This window comes from Pan troglodytes, chromosome 3 (genome assembly GCF_028858775.2).
Source record: "Pan troglodytes isolate AG18354 chromosome 3, NHGRI_mPanTro3-v2.0_pri, whole genome shotgun sequence".
Classification (NCBI taxonomy): Eukaryota; Metazoa; Chordata; class Mammalia; order Primates; family Hominidae; genus Pan; species Pan troglodytes.
In genome coordinates, this window is record NC_072401.2 from 109,317,723 (window position 1) to 109,334,164 (window position 16,442).

A 16,442-nucleotide genomic window follows, 5' to 3' on the forward strand; every position below is an offset into this window, starting at 1 on the left:
GGGTTCCAAGTAAAACGAGAAAAACATCCTCCAAGGATAAGGTGATCTTTCCAGAGGGGTAAACATGTACCATGGGGTGTGTGGTGTACAGTATCTGAAGTGTAAAACTAAACTGCTTGTGCCTTTTAATGGGGTCTAGTAATGCTTACTGGAATATAGCATTTTGGGCCAGTTGAAGTTTATTTCATCTGTTCACAGCATTTCAGATATTCTTTTGTTCTTTTAATTTTACAACAGTTGCACTGAGATGTAATTCACATACCATAAAACTGGCCTTTTTAAAGTGTACAAATCAGTAGTTTTTGGTGTATTCAGAGTTGTGCCACCAACCCCACTATTTAATTCTAGAATATTTACAGCACTCCAGAAAGAAACCCTATACCCATTAGCATTCACTTTCCATTCTCTTCTTCCCCTAGCCCTTGGCAACCACAAATCTTTCTGTCTTTATGGATTTGCCTATTCTGCACATTTCATATAAATGGGATCATATAACATGTGGTCTTTGTGACTGGCTTCTTTCACTTAGAATAATGTTGTCAGGATTCATTCGTGCTACAGTGTGTATCACTGCTTTATTCCTTTCCATTGCCCAATAATATTATATGGGTTTGCCACATTTTGTTTATCCATTTAATAGTTGATGGACATTTGGGTTTTTTCCACTTTGGGGCCATTATGAATAATGCTGTTATGAATATTTGTGTACAGTTTTTGCTTGGACTGGTGTTTTCATTTTTTGGGGGGGTATATACCTAAGAGTGACACATTTGTTCTTGAGTTTCTTCCAAGAGTTGAGTATTTTTGATTAAGATGGGATCTCAACTAAAAATCGATTTCTGGTTGCAGATGAGTGTACATCCTGCAGTTGTTAAACAGATTTTAATGAAATTTGTTAGGTAGTTAAAAGATATATATATATATATATATATATATATATATATATGCTACCAAATCATATACATATATGCACTATTGGGTAGTCTCAGGTTGTATTCTTTGGATATTCATATTGTGGTTCTATGAACTGCAGACCTCTGGCCAGTAGCCTATATTTTGCTTCCATCCACAAGGCAAATTTCAACTAAAAAATCCATTGAAAGACTGCAGCAACTGTATGTATTTCAAAGGAAATCTTCCACCATTTAGTAGAAGGTGACAGATTATGCACAGCACATCAACCTAAGTTTCTGTGACACTTAGTTTGCCCTTTATGTACATAGTCCTTCTACTGTCCTATAAAGCCCTCTGCACTCCTCTTCCCTTCTCTATGCCTAGTTCACAATACTCCCGCTGTGCTTTCCATTCTTTTTAAACCTTCCTGGCTCATTCTTGCCTCAGGGCCTTTGGGCCAGCCGTTCCCTCTGCCTGGCTTACTCTTCTTTTGTAGCTGCCCCACCCCTCCATCCCCAACCCTTATTAAGTCTTAAATATCCCCTCAGAAAGGCTTCCCTGACACCACTTGCTCTACATCGACCACATCAGCCTTGCCCTGACTCTGACTGACTTTTTTGAGTGACATTGACTGGTCTTCTTGTTTATCTGTGTGTGCCTGTGTTAGAACGTGAACATCAGGAGGCAAGGGAATCTGCCTGCCTGCCCTGCTCCAACTTTAAATAGGGGCTGGCAGGTGTTAAATATTAGTGGAGTGAATGGCTGAGTTGCTTTACTTGACCTGAAATGTCAGTACCTGTTAGAGCCAGTGTTTTCCTGGCAACTCTCCTAGAGGGCCAGTATCGGAGAGCTCTAGGAGGGTAGCATCAGAGGGCTCTTCATTCCACCTCCACCCCCAGAAAACTAGCAAAACATAGCAACAAAGCCTCATTCTTATTTAATCTCTGACTTTTTCTTCCCCTAGAGCTGCATCCTGTGGCCCTATAACACTCTTCTCCAAAAGGACCTGCCAGAAACTGGGAGTGTTGACTGCTGCAAGGACCAAGGTGGGAATTGCTGTGCTACCATCTGGAAACAGTAGGTTTGGTGCTTCCTGCTGCTATAGCATGAGTCTAACTTACATCAGCTGAAGGTTGGCGGTCTATCAGTTATCCTGCAGCTTTGCTGCTATCTTCCCTTCTCTGGTTAAGACATTCATAAATGTCGTAACTGTGAGAATTTTTATTTCATCCTCAGGAGAGTCTTAAATTTCAAGTTCTTTCAGGTGAATGGATATTTTCTCAGTCTTGGATTGCCGTTTTAAATGACAGCCAGAGAAATAGAGGTAACCCCATAACTTCCTAACCTGTTTGCATTATTGCCAAAAGAGAGCACTCGATTAACTGTCTCAACCATGCCTTAAGAAAACAGAAAATCTTCAAAGAGATATCAGTCAGCCATGTACCTTTTAGCAACAGTACAGAAATTACTAGCAAAGTTATTCTGTTTTTATTGTTATCTAAACCAAAATTAAAGAGCTGTGGCAGTTATACCCATTCTGTGCCCACTGAGGAAGAAGAGGTTTTGCTTGTGTGGTTGAAGCAGTACAACTCAATTCACTGCCTAGAGTACTTGGAATTTTATTTCAAGTATAATTTTATTCTTGACAATAAAAATAGTTGCATTTTTTAGTGCAAAAGATTTTCCCTTTTCTTGCTATATCTCTGGGCACCTTAAGACTAGGGTTCATTTGACCCTGATGATAGCTGTTTTGGTTTTTTTACTTTTTATCATTACTGTTTATTGTGGTGTTTGCCTAAAAAGATTTCTACCCTAAGATAGACACCAGGACCATGTAATCCCAAATCATTTAAAATAAATATTTGTAGGTAGTTAATATTATTCAGCACAGTATTCTATAACACTATTTGTCTTCTGTGAAATTCACAATAATTCTAGGAATGTTGCTAAGGTTAGAATGCCTACTTTGAGCTGGCACTAAGAATGGCAGCTATTTCTAAATATTTGACACCATTTTGATATCTTTCCCTTTGTCTGGTGGTGTCTGTCTCATTGAAGCTGAGTGAAGAAAAGAATTTATTTATTCAACAAATACTTACTGAGCGCTTTCTATGTGCCAGGCATTCTTGTCAGTGTTGCGAATGAGGCAGTGAACAAAACAAAATCCTTTCATGAGCTTTAAAAAAAGCTCTTGAATATCCTCAGCCAACAAACCAGAGCAGGGAGGCACAGAGGACTTGCCTCGCTCTCAGGTACTCTGGGGAAACCCCCTTCAGGATGGCAGATGGACACAAGCAGGAAAGGAGAGAGTGAAACCCTGATTTGGAAAATAGAGTAGTCGTATGTTCTAATTTAATCACTGCAGAATTTTAGAAGCGTGTTAAAATAATAAACCAAAAAAAGGTGCTAGGTTGATATAACTTGGGCTTGAAAAATAAAGGATTACTGTTTTTTTTTTCCTTTGCAATGTCCCACACACTTGATGTAAGGATTACTTTTTAAGTATAGCATTTTCATACATTTCGCATTCACAGAGTCTGCCCAAATTCTGCCTCCACCATCCTCTCAGCCTCTGTCAATGTCTAAAGCATCCTTCTAGAATTTCTTTATGCATAAATAAGCAAATAGGAATATTCCTATTTGCCCTCTTCATAATGTAAAAGACAGCATAGTATATTTCTCTGCAATGTATGTTTTTTTCCCTTACGATATATGTAGGAGGACTTAATAAGCTAGTACTAAGACACTTTCCTCATTCTTTTTTCAAAGCAGTTACAGACTAACAGAGTCCATTTATGGATGTTCCACAGTTAAAATAGTGATCTATTGATGGACAACATTTGGGTTGTGGCCAATTGTTTGCTCTTAAACAGTACTGCAGTAAGTAACTGTATGTAGGTTATTTTGCATGTAGACAATATATCTATATAAACTTGTAAAGTAGAATTGCAGGTCATAAGGTGTATGTGTAATTTTAATAGATATCATTAAATTGCCTCTCTGAGAGGAAGGTTTTTTTTTTTTTTGAGACGGAGCCTCTCTCTGTTGCCCAGGCTGGAGTGCAATGGTGCGATCTTGGCTCACTGCAATCTCCACCTCCTGGGTCCAAGCAATTCTCCTGCCTCAGCCTCCTGAATAGCTGGGATTACAGGCACCCACCACTGCGCCCGGCTAATTTTTGTATTTTTAGTAGAGACGGAGTTTCGCCATGTTGGCCAGGCTGGTTTCGAACTCCTGACCTCAGGTGATCCGCCTGCCTCGGCCTCCCAAAGTGGTGGGATTACAGCCATGAGCCACTGCACCTGGCCAAGGTTTTCTTATTACATGTCTACTAGAAACTTGTGAGAGTACCTGCTGTCATCAGCGTCTGGATATTTTGCCAATTCTCATAGCTTAAATGTCAGACTGGGTTGCATGCCTTGGCAATGTGTTCTTATAGCATCCTGAACTTTCAATTATCTAAACATTTATCTCCCTGTGTGATAATGATTTGTTTGTTTCTCCAACCAGACTGCAAGCTTTGTGAGGCCAGGGACTAGGTCGGTCTCTTTCGCCTGGCCATAACAGACATTCACATATCTAATGAAGTTTAAATACATTTTCGAAAGATGAGACAATTAGTGGTAATTTAGCTCTCAGGGTATACAAATGCAGTAAACTGGCTTGCTGTCATAGATGGGGCTCTACTGCTATTTAATTATTAGAAATCTTCAGTTTCAGCATGGGAACAAACATTCTTCTTTTATGTTACTGAAATTTATATTAAGCAGGTAGTCAGCAACAAATTCATGAGGTTAAATCCTCAGTTATCTGCTGGCAATTTGATTTCCCAAGACCTAAATTCAATTTTGAGAATCTGAAGAAATAAGCTTTCTACTTCTGGTTATGTGCATGAGCCAAAACATTTTACAGGGCTTCAGGAGGTCCACCTATCAACTACGAACCCCAAATTAGAAAACTTGCTTGAGAGATGTGGTTAAGGACATTGAAATAGTTTGGAGAGTGATTCAACCCCCTTATTTCTTGCCACTAGTAATTGCAGCCTACAGTTAGCCAGTTCTAGATAATGAGGGTACTCTTTTCTTAAATCTGTTATGGACTCTGGTGGAATTCAATAATTTTTTAATATAGAAAGATTTTTTTCCTTAAATGTGCCTTTCAAAAAGAAAAATATTTTGGAGGAGATAAAGGATTAACGTGTTTAAGTTGAAAATCTTTGCTAAGTAAACTCATATACCCATTTTATAGTTGTTAAAAAAGTGAAGTAATTCATATCTATTTGATTTTTAATAGTTCTTACGAATATCAGGATACTGAAACCCCAAGGTTAGGATGAATATTATTGGATGAAAGGAAGAAAAAATAAAAATTTCTAAACAATTTTTGTATCCTCCTGTTCATAAACATTTAATAAATCTAGAACTCAGGACTGTCCCACTAAGATTAGGAGTAACATTTAAGCACACCCTTACATCTTACTTTCTTGTTTCTATAGCAGGCATGTCCTCTGACAAGAAGAGCAAAAACGAAAGAAACAACAACAGAAATTCCAGTATTGGGGCGGTGGTGGGGGCGGCTTTTCTAAAACCACTTTTCTTTCTCTGAATATTTAACGCATAGAAATGACTAGGAAAGTAGCGGAGACATAAAATAATAGAGGAAAAGCCATAACTGTCTGAGAATGTATATGGAATGCAAGCCCACAGTGTTTTGTTCTAGATTTTTGGCTCCTAGAGTAACCCAGGCACACATGCTAACTTAAATTTGAAGATGAAGGTTAGTAAGGTGACTTTAGGCCAGCTTTGCTATATATTTGTATTTATGACGGTATTGGAGGGTGAACCTCCTTGATTCCGAAGCTACTTATATTGTGGTAATCAATTCTTGTTATCAAAAAAAGGGACAGATATGCGAATATGTGAAAGAACTAATTCTTTTAAGGATGACAAGTAATTTCCATGATACTGTATAACTCTTTTCCCTTTTATATGTAAGAACCCTGTAATTAGCTTTGTCTTAAAAGTTTTTTTTCAAAACTCTGTAGGAAAAATAGTAGCCTATATTTCAGCTACAAAGATCTGTTTATTCTGTGTACAGCATAGTGCCTTTTGAATGCTCCTGACTTAAAGAGAATGACTGAAGGAGCCTCTACCAAGAGTGAGAAAGTGGGAAAGAACACTGTCAAGTTTAAGCACTAAATCAGCAGTCTAGTGTTGGGAGGACGTCGTGCTGAATAGATTTCTGCCTTATATCCGACTGTACCTGTGCCTGAGTTGTCTTCATCCTGCCAAACACAAACAAGTTGCTAGGCAACAGGAGTGATTCAGATGCTCTGAACACCTCACTGAATGAAATGTCTAACCACGATGTTTCCAGGAAATGCCGCCTCTACAAGTCACTGGGCAGCCTGATAAACATTTGCATGTGCCCTGAGGTCAAGTGACCTAGAGCTTCTCGCTTGTGTGTTATAAGGTGGGGCCAGCTAATGTTTGGAAGAATGCCACCTTACTGGGCAAACATGGATAGTTTTCATGCTCCTACATGGTAACTGTGAGGAGGAAGAGTTGGGGACAGGACTGGGAGAGGTGCAGTCTCTCCCCAGAAGAACTCACCAGGATGGAAATCCATTGCCCTTGGGTCACATCTCTAATTGTAAAAATAGCCCAAGATCCCAGAAAATCACAACATAGCATGGTTCCAGGAGCCTGGACTCAGATGCGTTCAAATTCTACCTCTGTCACTTGTTACATTTCTAACTTCATACCTCAGATAGGGGTGGTAATGGTGACTACCCTATACAGTAGTTGTGTGTATTAATGTTAGCATTTGGGGAACACTAGAACTGGCATCTGTCATAAACTCTGGGAAAGCATTAGCTTGCTCGCCATGCTCTAGACAGCTCCTTGAGAGGTGGGGGCTGAATTGTGAAGGAATGAAGAAAAAGAGAAGTGAGATCTTTTCCAAGGATGTATTTATTCTTTTATGATTTCGAGGACTGCAATCAGAAATTTTAACCATAACATCATTTAAGAAAGCTCTTCAAGGTCTTTCAGCACTGCATACTTTGAGAATTATGTATCAAAAAATGACCTCAGGGTTATGCAGCGGAAAGGCCATGCGATCATGGAGCATTGCTTTAGGGCTTCCAGTGGATATGTAATGCTCTGAAGCTAGATATGGGTTTTTGCTTTACTGTTTTTTCCTTCTGTTATATCCCCCTTTTTATATAAGATATAATAAAAATGTAATCACAAAAAGTAAACCACAGTAAGTCAGATGAAATGTTTGGGCTCTGTGACACATATGGAAACCATATTTATACAGACACATTAGTGACTCATTTAGGAAAAGAAAGGTACCTGAAGCTCTCTGGGAAAGGGTAAGATAATTCTGGTGTCTTTGAGTGTGTGGGCTGCCACGTTCATTCAACTGCTATTCTAGGGCTGGGCTGCAGGTTCTTGGCTAGTGGCCAGGAACACCAACACGAACAGGACATGGACTCTGTCCTTGCAGCTCATAACCAGCAGAGGAGATAGCCCTGTGTTAAGCAGTGAGCTTTAAAACCCTGTGCTGGGCTGAAGAGATGTGTAGGAGCATAGGTATGGGGAGAAAGCCAATGGCATTCAATCTCAATCTGATCTTCAAGAGTTCTAATTTCGCTTGAATTTATTTTTGGAAGGGAAATCAGAATATTAGAGAATTGTGTTGGGAATGTGTCACCACATGCCAGGCTAGTGGCTCTGCAGTTCCTGAGCAATGTTTTGTAGTAGTGACTAAACCCTGCCCTGAGAAAGTGGTGACATTAGGAGATGCAACGGAGAGTAAAAGTAGTTGGAACCTTTCTTCCTGAACTTGCAGAGTCTCTCTCTCTGGTTCTGTCTTTGCTGACTGAGAGATGGTGGTGTTTCCCAAGGAAGTAGTTGGCCTGAAAGTCAAAAGGATGAAAAGGATTGGGGAGTGACTCTCAGAGTTGCCTCAAAAGCCAGTCATAGTAGTTAATTTTGAATTAGGTAGAAACTCTGGTCAGTTGTACAATGTAAGTACATGACGTTTTATTCAACAGCTATAAAGATTTCTTTAAAAATATGTTTTTAATTGACAAATAAAAATTGTAAATATTAAGGTGTATAACATGATATAATGATTTATTTATTGCCAAAATAATGGCCTAGTGACTTAAGGTTAACTTTTCAATCTCTATAAAAAGTAAAGGAGAAAGCCTGTTGAACTGTAAAATTTTCCAGCTTTCCTTGAAGTCACAATATATAAAGTGCTTCACTGAATTTAATGTTGAAGATAGAATCCCTGTTTTATATGCAGTCTTATGCCTTGAATAACTTTCTATAAGTGTATGTTGGTTTGGGGAAAATGCATTTAAGTTTGGTTTATTTTATAAAGAGCCCAGAGGTTTTTCTATTTTATTACCATTTACATGAATTTAAGTTCTCTATCTTTCATCAGGTATCTTTATGTTACTTGGTGGAAAACTGTATTAACATTATTCATAAAATATTACTGAACAAACATAACATTTTCAAAAACAGCCATAAATAATGCCTCAAGTGATTCAAATAAGCTTCGATAGAATTCACGTTGTTTATATTTGTTTGTTCCAAGAAGCATTTGAGATAGGAATTTATAGTTTTAATGAACAAAGTTCTAAGACATAATCAGCTGCTTTCTCAAAGCTATCTGGCTTAGGAGTGTATGTCATGTATGATGTTAAAACTGGAATAGTCTGCAACCCAGAAAAAAATACACAATCTGGGATTGCTAATCTTTTACGAGAGAGGTCTCATCTAGCTTAATACTGTAAATTGTCTACCTTTAAACATTAATGCTGATGGAATTTATAGTTTAACTTTAAATCAAAATATGCAATTTCAGATTACTTGGGATATTATTATATTTCAAGTTTAGGTATTTTGGAAAAGGCCTTTTAAAGTACCAACTATTTATAAACACTAACCAGTTTATACTAATTGGTATTATATTATTTCCTAATTTTGAATCTGCATCTGTATAATGGTCAGTTAGAATTATAAAGCATAATACTTTTTTATATTCTTTCATGTTGGCCTCTGAGCTCACCCAATAACTTTTCTATTGTTTACCTTCTAATTAACTATCTCTTGTTCTAGGGAATATGACCTTTCAGCTACAACTTTATAAAATTATTTTCATTAGCTTTAATGCCTTATTTCTTCTCTAGTAAACCTGAATCAGGAGCTCTTCATTAAGATCTTATTTAATTGGTTTCAGTCCTGGTGGAAATCCCCCCACCCCCATAGTCTCCTCTTGTTCCATTCAGATGCCTTAAGTAGTGACTAGAACCTAATGGGTGATTCTTCCATGAATTTATTTTCCTTTTCATGTGGCTTATTCTGACTGTGTGATTGCCACAAGAAATAAAAGTATAAGATCAACTATAATATGCCAATGGCCAATCATTTAGCATAGCCCCTTATTTGAGAATGTGATAGGGGTAGGACAGAAGAAACTAAGGACCAAGGAGATTGCATTAATTCTCATCAAGTGGCAGAGTCAGGGTTAGAACCTGGATTTTAGGATTCTAAGATGTTACAATGTACATTTGACCTGTGTTTAATTTGCTTCTGAGATTAGCAAGGGCATGTTGTAGGGGCCATGGTTATTGAATAAACTTTTGTTATTTATTAATAGTGAATTCACATGGATGTGTTATCCACAAATTATCTACATCAAGCTAAATAAAAATACCAAGTTAAAAAAAAATTCTTGGCTGGGCATTGTGGCTCACACCTGTAATCCCCAGCACTTTGGGAGGCCGAGGTAGGTGGATCACCTGAGGTCAGGAGTTGGAGACTAGCCTGGCTAACATGACAAAACCCTGTCTCTACTAAAAACAGAAAAATTAGCCGGGCGTGGTGGTGTGCACCTGTAATCCTAGCTACTCAGGAGGCTGAGGCACTAGAATCGCTTGAACCTGAGAGGCGGAGGTTGCAGTGAGCTGAGATCGCGCCATTGCACTCCAGCCTGGGCGACAAGAGCGAAGCTCTGTCTCAAAAAAAAAAAACCAAAACCAAAAACAAAAACAAAAAAAAAAGTGTTTGGGAAATATTGATTTCTTATATGATGGGACCAATCTCATGGTGGTGTTCTGAGCAGTGGATCATATGATGGTTAGTAAATTCTTTATCAATAAATTACCTTACCCTATTTCTTTTCTTTCTGTGAGACATGGGATTTTTATTTACCTTTTTAAACTTTCTTTGGTGAGGTCACTAACATATCTTTTATTTCTTTCGTTTTATATAATGATATATTTTTAATATGGCCAAGAGTCTTAGAAATCTGTAAAGTAATGGTGTTACACTGAGAAAACTACAACCCAAGATTGCAAAATTACTGACCCAGGATTAATCATGACTTGTTTGTGGCCAAATTGAGAGAGAGATTCTTGTTTCTTGACTTCTGATCCAGGGCTTTGTCATGGCACTATCAGTTTTTAAACTTCTTTAGCCATGGAACCCAGATTTCAGATGAGATTTTGGGTAACCCCTCTAAAATAGAAGGAAAAGCAGAGCTCCTCAAGTTGAAAGGAGATGGAGGCCTGAAGACACATGCACATGGCCTCCCCAAGACTCTCTGTACTGTAACGTACTGCTCTCCTCCACATAGTTCACAACACAAATGAAGGGTGTACTCCTTCTCTCCTCCTCCAAATATGGTGTAGTTCTTTTCTGGAGCATTTCTGTCCCCTATATCTGAAATGAACGTAATTGGAAAGATTGGAGGAGTTACCGACCCAGCCTGGGAATTACATTTATAAATGCAATGCCAGTCTTCCCAGTTGATTCTGGAACATTTTTCCTGTGTGTCAAGAGGAAGCAGTGGGGAGATGTTGCTATGAGAATCCACTGATGTCTGATGTTGGTTCTTCTGACATAGCAGGGCTGTGCTATCCCATTTCCTTTTCTTTGCTGTAAGAATTCACCCTGAAGCTGTGTGCTCATTTGCGATGCTTTTCCCAAAGGGGTAGAACAGCCTGCCGAGTCAGAGCTACCAAAGTACCAAATGCTGGCTTCACTGCTTACTAGTTGGTGACCTTGGGCAATTCACTTAATATCTCTGTGCTCATCTGTAAAACATGGGTAATAATATTTAACCTCATAGAGTTGTGGGGATGATTAAATAAGATAACCAAAGCATTTAGAACTGTGGCGTTTGGGCAATAGTAAGTACTATATGAGTGTTAGCTATAGCTCTTGTTCTTAAGTCTAGGCTATATAAATTTATTTTTTTTATATGGAACACTTCGCGAATTTGTGTATTACCCTTGTGCGGGGGCCATGCTAATCTCTGCATCATTCCAATTTTAGTATATGTGTTGCCGAATCGAGCACAGGCTATATAAATTTAAATCATTAATAGGATACATAGTCAAAATTTTTAAACACTTGGAAAATATTCCAATCTAGTGTTGTTAAACTGAAATAAAAATATATTTTTGGCAGAGGAAATATAGCATAATAGTGATAAAGCCCAATTAGCTCTGCATGATCACAATGTTGATGAAATTGTTTAAAGTGTATATTTGTAAATACTTTTCCAAATAAAAGCTTAAAATAACAACAAAGCCACAATATAATAATCACTTGGGTTTGCAATATAAATTAGATTGTTAAAGGCTTGGAGACATTTTCACTTTTACTTAGTTTTGCATGATTTTATTGTAGGTAAGGAAAGCTACACAAAGTGGTCAACCAACATTTCCCAGAAAACTCTTTTTGACAGTTGATCTTCAAATTAAGGTTTCTGATTGCACTTCGGTAAAAACCTCTGCAAAGAAAGTGTGTATTTAGGCTGTTATCTGTTGAAGAGCAATAATGCCCTTGATGAGTGCATTCTTATTCTTAAAGTTGCTGCCCGCCAGGTGTGGTGGCTCTCGCCTGTAATCCCAGCAGTTTGGGAGGCCTAGGCGGGTGGATCACCTGAGGTCAGGAGTTTGAGATCAGCCTGGCCAACATGGGTGAAACCTTGTCTCTACCAAAAATACAAAAATTAGCTGGGCGTTGTGGTGGGCGCCTGTAATCCTAGCTACTCGGGAGGCTGAGGCACAAGAATTGCTTGAACCCAGGAGGAGGAGGTTGCAGTGAGCCGAGATCGTGCCACTGCACTCCAGCCTGGGCGACAGAGTGAGACTTTGTCTCAAAAAAAAAAAAAGTTGCTGCCTTTTTCAGAATAAAATGAGGCCTTTTTCTGCTCCTGTAATCATAGGATTCTGGAGCCCTATTTTAGAGTTAGGATTTTCTTTTTCCACTATCCCTTTTGTACCTGCCTTTAGCACCCCTGGATATTTTTCACATTTGAAAGCTTTATGATTATTTAATATTATGTTCAAGTAATTTTGTGCATTTTCTTACTATTGACAGCCTTTGAACAAGTCTGATTTGTACTTACAGAACACCATTTTTAAGAGATTTGTGTAATTGTGCATGAGTATAGGTCAAAAGGTAGAAGTAAAGAATAGTAGTCATATCATGAACATGTTGGGCACAAAGCACCCAAGAGGGGAAAGTTGGTTTCTTAAGAAGCAGAAAGTTATAAATTAGTGTTTCTTTTTAAAAGGGAATTTAGGGGAGAGGAAGACACTGGGTTTTGTAACCCACCTGGGTAGTGAGTGCTGTATTTGAAAGTTCATTTCTAGGTCCAGTAGCACATACCAGGGAGTTGTAGCAGGAAAGGTTTGTTGGAGGATGTGACATCTGCTGAGACCTGAAGCACGAGAGCCAAGTGTGTAAGCAAGTGGATGGGATTGGGAAGAAGTTTAGGCTGCTAAAAAAATTTTACATAAAGCTTGATAAGAGGGGATATTGCATGTGAAATGAACAGAAATTCAGTAAATATGGTGGAAGTGCAGGATTTAGGGGATGGAAAAAAAATACTAGTTTCAAAAATTGAGGCTAGAAGTGAAGGTAGGGGCCAGATTATGAAAAGCCTTGTAAGCAATGCTAAGAAACAATAGATGTCAGAAGGACATGCCACCATCTAAAAAGCAGTCTTGAGAATAAGTAATTGGATAAAGGTGACCTGACTAGGTATTTGTTTTTTTAAGTAAATTGTGTTAATTTTGTTAGGTGCAAAAATGGCATTAGGGTCATGTTGGGGAAAAAAGAATCTCTATCTTACAGATGAAATTACATGGTCTCTGAGACTGCTTCCAGAAATACAGAGTAGAGGACAGATTAAAAAAAAAAAAGATTTCCTGTGATAATTGTTATAGCTAATGGGGTTCACTGTAGTATTTTCTACTTTCATTATGTTTGAGATTTTCTATTATAAATTTTTTCTTAAGTCAAAATAAGCAATGGACTTTTGGGTCATAGGGAGCCATTTAAGGTCTTTAACGAGGTCAGTAAAGCAGGAAATAGATTAGGAACAAAACCAGAGAGGAAGGGAGTGCTGCATTAAATACCATGATTGTGGAGCTGTCAGTTTTTCCTTGTGTAGGAATGTCCATGATTTTATATCTTCTTGGTGAGCTGTTCTCTATTACCTATTTTCTCAATACTTTTACTTTGTACTCTAGTTGTAAAAGTACTGGTGATGCCTGCTATTCCTAATACTATATCAGCCTTTTATTTACAAAATAATCTTGTATGTAGCTTTTTAGTGGATGGATTGGATCCATTTAAAAATTGTTGTGGCTGTTGATTTGTTTGGACTTATGTCTGTCCTCTGTAAGTAAGAGATGTCTGTGAAAAGAAAGCAGAGGTAAATAGATGGGAGATTAAAATGGACAGGATTTGTAGTGATTTTCAGGTGAGCAGGGGAGGGAGTTTGAAGTCGGGTAATAGCTAACATTTATTTACTCCAAGTAGCTGATTGGATGGTGGTACTGTTTACTGTGATAAGAAATGGAAGAGGAGGTGCGTGAGTGGAAGGAAATGGCAAGTGTGTTTTGGTACATGAGTTGTAAGCATCTGCTTTTTCTTTGTTCTTAGAGCTATGAACTCTTAGATGGAATTCATTCCTTTCCTTTAAAGATACCCGCCATTAACCCATAATCACTTTTGCCAATTTTAAGATTTCCTCTAAAGTATAGATGCACATTAACCAGAATGTCATTTTTGGTTTCGTTTGGTTTGGTATAAGCTTTGGAAATGGGCTCCCAATGTCCTATGCTTATTGATGCAGATTATGCTGTAAGAGATAATTTTAGAAACAATAAAAACAAAAACTCATTTTCTAGGCTGCTTCTTTGTTTCATGGTAAGCAAAGAAGTATAATTCTTTGATATTTTTAAATATAAATTTTTGATAGCATGTTTATATTTTAAAAAGCAATTTAAAGTGATTATTTATAGGCAAGCACTTTTATTTATATAGAGTCATCAATGACAATTAGATTTAATGGAAATAAGATTAACTATAAAATTACATCTTTTAGCTTCCTAATGCTAATTGAACATTGAGTTTGTAATGTTTCCTGACTACCTCTTGGCATTATGTTCAGGTTTAGAGACAGCGATTTTAATCATCCTGTGTTTTTCTAAGCCCATTTCACCCTTTAGAAAACAGTTTTGATCATAGTTCACTCCCATGGATAGACCAGTGCCAAACCAAATAGGATAAGTACTTGGCTGATTTTCTATTCACTGCTGATAGGCGGAGCTTGGCATTTTAAAAGGCTATTAACAGAGAGAGAGAGAGACTATTTTACTTATTTCTGATTTTATTTTCAGTTTTTATCTATATACCCTAGACGTTTTAAAAATTCCTGTTAAGTTATATATAACCAGTCTTTTTCCCATTTTATTTCTGTCATTTGAATTTACTTTTCACTTTTACATCTACCTGGCATATGGTTTCACTAATCTTCAAATGTTATTTCAGGCTGTTTTCTAATTTGTAAAAGTTTTTATCTCTCATTGTTCTTTTTAAGTGACTTCTGCTTGGGAAGAGGGGAAAAAGCAGTCACTGAATCAAAAATGCCTTGAGGACGGGAGCCAGCTTTCTCTTCTGCCGCCTTCCTTAGCACTTAGGACCCAATTCTGCACAGAACAGGAGGACATAAATAATTCTGTCTTTGTTGGCTGTCTGTTTACTTTACCTTCTAGGCTATCAGCAATAGTATTAACCATTGCTACATATTTAACCGGCAAGTACTGGTATCTTGAGTTTGGTCACTGCTTTTCATTCAACCCAGGGTACAGTTTTAAAAGTTTTCTATACCTGTAGTTTCTATCCCATTTACTCAAGATAAAATTTAAAAACGTCTGCATTGAAGGTCAAATTCTGAATTCTTGTTAGATATTTGATAGCTTTAACTTTTATGTCGCCACATAATGCTTTTGTTTTTATTCTTCCTCTGCTTATAATATTGCATCTTTAGCCTTTTTTAAAAAGCCTAATATGCGTTAAACACTTACTTTAAAAAAACAGCACTGGGATGATCAATTAAATAAAAGTCCATCATGACCAGTGTAATTAGAATACTATACACATGCTATTTTGATCTATTATAAATAGAAAAGAACTCAAAGGCAAAAATCCATAATTGAGTAAGTATGGGAGCATCTTCAGAGGAATCTTTTTAGTTTTAGAAAGTTATATTAGTACAGGTTTCTAGAGGGCATTTACTGTAATTGGATCTCAGTAGGTTGGAACATAGATGTTCCTGATGTTCTTTTGACTTGATGTTGCACTGATTTTTCTTTCTGACAATGGTTGTTCATTTAAAATTTTAAATTGAGTGTTATCTCATAAGCCTGGTGAGCCTGATTTGAATAGCCACCCTGTTACTTTAACGTCCCATCCTGCTTTGTCTTCGCAGCACTTTTAATCTTTCATTATTATTGTCTTACATTAGCAGAATTCAAGCTCCATGAGGGAAGCGACTTTTTAAAAAATTGTTATATCCCTAGAACAGTGACTAGTACATAGTTGGCACTCACTAAATATTATTGAATGAATAATTATCTTAGCCAAGCATAGTATTGTGCACCTGTAGTACCAGCTACTCAGGAGGCTAAGGCAGGAGGATTGCTTGAGCCCAGGAGTTAGAGGCTGCAGTAAGCTATGATTGTGCCACTGCACTCCAGCCTTGGTGACAGAGTGAGACCCCTTCTCTTAAAAAAACAGTAAGAAGAACAACCTTTGTCTTTTTAGGCAGTAAAATTAAAACATGCTGCTTATTTATTTTTTCAATGCAAAAAAAGATAAAAAGTGAAGTAAATGTTCCATGTAGTATCACCCTTCCAGTAACCATGTAATTTATGTAACACAATTTTCTTTATATAATATACATTTATTTATAATGTAACTAGTCCCATTTTGATGGACAGTGTGGTTCTGGTTTTTCATTCTTACAGATCCAGAATCACTTATCCACAATTTCAAAATCTGAACAGTAGTAGAATTACTATGTCAAAAGATAAAAGCATTTCTAAAGCTCATCATATATTTACAAAGAGATTCTCAAAAGAATGGTACCAATTTATGATTCTACCAGCAGTTCACTGCAGTTTTTATGCTCCTTTCTGATTACAGCTTAAATTACATTTT

The 16,442-nt window shown here is 37.4% G+C and overlaps 1 protein-coding gene and 1 non-coding gene across 4 annotated transcripts in view; one reads left to right on the plus strand and one right to left on the minus strand.

Annotated features, from left to right (window-relative positions):
* Positions 1 to 16,442, plus strand: part of SGMS2 (sphingomyelin synthase 2) — a 90,520-nt gene that overhangs the window by 32,102 nt on the left and 41,976 nt on the right. For all 3 annotated transcript variants that reach the window (XM_009448103.4, XM_016950960.4, NM_001280493.1), the window contains 1 exon segment: positions 1,859 to 1,940. The gene's annotated coding sequence lies outside the window, so the exon portion shown is untranslated.
* On the minus strand, positions 11,176 to 11,279 carry LOC112209058 (U6 spliceosomal RNA). Its single transcript, XR_002943739.1, has one exon. It is a non-coding gene; the product is annotated as a U6 spliceosomal RNA (small nuclear RNA).